The sequence below is a fragment of the Ranitomeya variabilis genome, chromosome 3 (genome assembly GCF_051348905.1).
Source record: "Ranitomeya variabilis isolate aRanVar5 chromosome 3, aRanVar5.hap1, whole genome shotgun sequence".
Classification (NCBI taxonomy): domain Eukaryota; kingdom Metazoa; phylum Chordata; class Amphibia; order Anura; family Dendrobatidae; genus Ranitomeya; species Ranitomeya variabilis.
Genome location: NC_135234.1, coordinates 517,916,321 through 517,922,320, shown reverse-complemented (window position 1 = coordinate 517,922,320; position 6,000 = coordinate 517,916,321).

Sequence of the window (6,000 nt, the reverse complement as noted above, 5' to 3'; positions counted from 1 at the left end):
CCAGGGCGATCAGGATGGGCCCTATGAAAGGCACGAACCAGATCAGAGGCATGAACATCAGATGCATTCACCCAAGAATTATCCTCCTGGCCGTATCCCTTCCACTTGACCAGATACTGGAGTCTCCGTCTGGAAACACGAGAGTCTAAGATTTTCTCCACAACGTACTCCAACTCACCCTCAACCAACACCGGAGCAGGAGGCTCAACGGAAGGCACAACCGGTACCTCATACCTGCGCAATAATGACCGATGAAAAACGTTATGAATAGAAAAGGATGCAGGGAGGTCCAAACGGAAGGAAACAGGGTTAAGAATCTCCAATATCTTATACGGGCCGATGAACCGAGGCTTAAACTTAGGAGAAGAGACCCTCATAGGGACAAAACGAGAAGACAACCACACCAAGTCCCCAACACGAAGACGAGGACCAACACGACGACGGCGGTTAGCAAAAAGCTGAGTCTTCTCCTGGGACAACCTCAAATTGTCCACCACCTGCCCCCAGATCTGATGCAATCTCTCCACCACAGCATCCACTCCAGGACAATCCGAAGATTCCACCTGACCCGAGGAAAATCGAGGATGAAACCCCGAATTACAGAAAAACGGGGACACCAAAGTGGCAGAGCTGGCCCGATTATTGAGAGCGAACTCCGCCAATGGCAAAAAAGCAACCCAATCATCCTGGTCAGCAGACACAAAACACCTCAGATATGTCTCCAGGGTCTGATTAATCCGCTCAGTCTGGCCATTCGTCTGAGGATGGAAAGCGGACGAAAAAGATAAATCTATGCCCATCCTAGCACAGAATGCCCGCCAAAATCTAGACACGAATTGGGTCCCTCTGTCAGAAACGATATTCTCAGGAATACCATGCAAACGAACAACATTTTGAAAAAACAGAGGAACCAACTCGGAAGAAGAAGGCAACTTGGGCAGAGGAACCAAATGGACCATCTTAGAGAAACGGTCACACACCACCCAGATGACAGACATCTTCTGAGAAACAGGCAGATCTGAAATAAAATCCATCGAGATGTGCGTCCAAGGCCTCTTAGGAATAGGCAAGGGCAACAACAATCCACTAGCCCGAGAACAACAAGGCTTGGCCCGAGCACAAACGTCACAAGACTGCACAAAGCCTCGCACATCTCGTGACAGGGAAGGCCACCAGAAGGACCTTGCCACCAAATCCCTGGTACCAAAAATGCCAGGATGACCTGCCAACGCAGAAGAATGAACCTCAGAGATGACTCTACTGGTCCAATCATCAGGAACAAACAGTTTATCAGGTGGGCAACGATCAGGTCTATCCGCCTGAAACTCCTGCAAGGCCCGCCGCAGGTCTGGAGAAACGGCTGACAATACCACTCCATCCTTAAGGATACCTGTGGGCTCAGAGTTACCAGGCGAGTCAGGCTCAAAACTCCTAGAAAGGGCATCCGCCTTAACATTCTTAGAACCCGGTAGGTATGACACCACAAAATTAAACCGAGAGAAAAATAATGACCAGCGCGCCTGTCTAGGATTCAGGCGCCTGGCGGTCTCAAGATAAACCAAATTTTTGTGGTCAGTCAATACCACCACCTGATGTCTGGCCCCCTCAAGCCAATGGCGCCACTCCTCAAAAGCCCACTTCATGGCCAAAAGCTCCCGATTCCCAACATCATAATTCCGCTCAGCGGGCGAAAATTTACGGGAAAAGAAGGCACAAGGCCTCATCACGGAGCAGTCAGAACTTTTCTGCGACAACACTGCCCCAGCTCCGATCTCAGAAGCGTCGACCTCAACCTGAAAAGGTAGAGCAACATCAGGCTGACGCAACACAGGGGCAGAGGAAAAACGGCGCTTAAGCTCCCGAAAGGCCTCCACAGCATCAGGGGACCAATCAGCAACATCAGCACCCTTCTTAGTCAAATCGGTCAATGGCTTAGCAATATCCGAAAAACCAGCAATAAATCGACGATAAAAGTTAGCAAAGCCCAAAAATTTCTGAAGACTCTTAAGAGAAGAGGGCTGCGTCCAATCACAAATAGCTTGAACCTTGACAGGATCCATTTCAATGGAAGAGGGGGAAAAAATATATCCCAAAAAGGAAATCCTCTGTACCCCAAAAACACACTTAGAACCCTTCACACACAAAGAATTAGACCGCAAAACCTGAAAAACCCTCCTGACTTGCTGGACATGAGAGTCCCAGTCATCCGAAAAAATCAGAATATCATCCAGATACACAATCATAAATTTATCCAAATAATCGCGAAAAATATCATGCATAAAGGACTGGAAAACTGACGGAGCATTTGAAAGACCAAAAGGCATCACTAAATACTCAAAGTGGCCCTCGGGCGTATTAAATGCGGTTTTCCACTCATCCCCCTGCCTGATTCGCACCAAATTATACGCCCCACGAAGGTCAATCTTAGAGAACCACTTGGCCCCCTTTATGCGAGCAAACAAATCAGTCAGCAACGGCAATGGGTATTGATATTTAACAGTGATTTTATTCAAAAGCCGATAATCAATACATGGTCTCAAAGAGCCGTCTTTTTTTGACACAAAGAAAAAACCGGCTCCTAAGGGAGATGACGATGGACGAATATGTCCCTTTTCCAAGGACTCCTTTATATATTCACGCATAGCAGCATGTTCAGGCACAGACAGATTAAATAAACGACCCTTTGGGTATTTACTACCCGGGATTAAATCTATGGCACAATCGCACTCTCGGTGCGGAGGTAACGAACCAAGCTTGGATTCTTCAAAGACGTCACGATAGTCAGACAGGAACTCAGGAATTTCAGAGGGAATAGATGATGAAATGGAAACCACAGGTACATCCCCATGAGCCCCCTTACATCCCCAGCTCAACACAGACATAGCTTTCCAGTCGAGGACTGGGTTGTGAGATTGCAGCCAAGGCAATCCTAGCACCAAATCATCATGTAGATTATACAGCACCAGAAAGCGAATAATCTCCTGGTGATCCGGATTAATACGCATAGTTACTTGTGTCCAGTATTGTGGTTTATTATTAGCCAATGGGGTGGAGTCAATCCCCTTCAGAGGAATAGGAGTCTCCAAAGGCTCTAAATCATACCCACAGCGTTTGGCAAAGGACCAATCCATAAGACTCAAAGCGGCGCCAGAGTCGACATAGGCGTCCGTGGTAATAGATGACAAAGAGCAAATCAGGGTCACAGATAGAATAAACTTAGACGGTAAGGTGCAAATGGAAACAGATTTACCAAGCTTTTTAGTGCGCTTAGAGCATGCTGATATAACATGAGTAGAATCACCACAATAGAAACACAACCCATTTTTCCGTCTAAAATTCTGCCGCTCGCTTCGGGACAGAATTCTATCACACTGCATACTCTCTGGCGATTTCTCAGTGGACACCGCCAGATGGTGCACTGGTTTGCGCTCCCGCAAACGCCTATCGATCTGAATAGCCATTGTCATGGACTCATTCAGACCCGCAGGCACAGGGAACCCCACCATAACATCCTTAATGGCATCAGAGAGACCCTCTCTGAAAGTCGCCGCCAGGGCGCACTCATTCCACTGAGTAAGCACAGACCATTTACGGAATCTTTGGCAGTAAATTTCCGCTTCATCTTGCCCCTGAGATAGGGACATCAAAGTTTTTTCTGCCTGAAGCTCCAAATGAGGTTCGTCATAAAGCAACCCCAAGGCCAGAAAAAACGCATCCACATTGAGCAACGCAGGATCCCCTGGTGTCAATGAAAAAGCCCAGTCTTGAGGGTCGCCCCGGAGCAAGGAAATCACAATCCTGACCTGCTGTGCAGGATCTCCGGCAGAGCGAGATTTCAGGGACAAAAATAATTTGCAATTATTTCGAAAATTCTGAAACCCAGATCTATTCCCCGAGAAAAATTCCGGCAAAGGAATTCTCGGCTCAGATACAGGTGCATGACAAACAAAATCTTGCAAATTTTGTACCTTCGTGGCGAGATTATTCAAACCTGCAGTTACACTCTGAAGATCCATTGCAAACAGGTGAACACAGAGCCATTCAAAGGAGAGGAAAAAAAAAAAAAAAAATTTCAGCAGACTACTTATTTCTCTCCTTTCTCAGCCAAGGATTTTAACCCTTTAGTGGGCCGGTCAAACTGTCATGATCTCAATGGCAAGAGATCATGGCATCAGCATATATAGGAACTAGCTCTTGGAAGATGGAAACTGAGCTGACCATGAACTAAACCTAACGCACAACTAGCAGTGGCCGGGTAGCATGCCTACGTTGATTCTAGATGCCCAGCACCAGCCGGAGGACTAAATAAAACTAGCAGAGGAAAATATTAGTCCTAGCTCACCTCTAGAGAAATACCCCGAAAGGAGACAGAGGCCCCCCACATGTATTGGCGGTGAATCAAGATGAAATAACAAACGTAGTATGAAAATAGGTTTAGCAAATTTGAGGTCCACTTACTACATAGCAGAAGACAGGAAGGACACTTTCATGGTCAGCTAAAAACCCTATCAAAACACCATCCAGAAATTACTTTAAAACTCTGGCATTAACTCATAACACCAGAGTGGCAATTCCTGTTCACAAGAGCTTTCCAGACACAGTAACGAAACTACAGCTGTGAACTGGAACAAAAATGCAAAAACAAACATGGACAAGAGTCCAACTTATCTAGTAGTTGTCTAGGAGCAGGAACAAGCACAGAGAGGCTTCTGATAACATTGTTGACCGGCAAGCAACTAACAGAGCAGCAAGGTTATATAGCGACTCCCACATCTTGATGGGAACAGGTGAACAGAGAAGATGAAGACACCAGTTCAATTCCACCAGTAGCCACCGGGGGAGCCCAGAATCCAAATTCACAACATGCTTCTATGTGTCCAATCTAAAATCATGTGTGATCACTTCCTCTTGTAGGTGGTGAATCACAAAGGCATTAACATATATTTACATATACAAACATACAAAGTCCCGAATGCAATACTTGTTACAAGAAAATGGACATGTCTAGCTTTTAATTCAAGCCTAGCGTGCCCTTGACTTCAGCATTTAAAGTCCATTTGCCCTCTCAGACTAGTAATAGACAATTATGATCTCCTCCTTGTATGGGGTGTTTCCCATTTTCTAATCCTGCAAATCGCAGTGAATGTGGATTAGCGTGTTGACATTGTTGGATATGATCTGTCTAATCAATCTGGGTGACCCTTTTCCTGATGTGATGGATTTGAAATGCTTATCTTATGAATAATGGACGAATTGTTTTATCTATATAAAAAAGTTGCAGGGGCAAAATATAACATACACTTCACATTTTGTACGACAGGAAATTAAATCCTTAACATTGTGATATACAAGCCTACTTTTATGTATTTTCCTGTAATATGTAGACTACAGAAGGAACAATTTCCACATTTGTAGTTTCCTACTAAATTGTGTTTATTGAGTCATGTGTTTTTCTTCTCTGACAGAAACATATTATGCTTTAAAATGTCTCCTAGATTTTTGCTCCTTCTGTATGAAAACAGGGGTTTATTTAATGCTATATCTTATATATCTAAATCGCTTTCTATTAGGTGCCAGTTTTTTCTGATGGCGTTTTGCATTAAACTTATTTTTGCATTGTGTTTAAAGTTGAAGATGAATTTCCTTGTCCGATTACAGAGTTGTCCTGAGTTGTCGTTTTTCTTTGTGTTTTTGTTTTTTAATTCCCCTTGTCTTTTTTTCATATGCTTTATTTTGCCCTTCTTTCAATAGAGAAGAAGGATAACCTCGTTTTATCAATCTGTCAGTTAGTTCCTCTGCTTATTTTAGGAAAAGTTTTTATTGTTGATTTTTTCTGAGTTATTGACTATATGGCATTTTTTTAATGTTCTGCGGGTGGGCTCTATTAAAATGCAATAGCATGTTTGTTGCTGAAGGCTGTAAGCACCGTATTTTTCAGACTATAAAACGCCCTTTTTTCTCCAAAATTTGTTGGGAAAACGAGGGTGCATCTTATAGTCG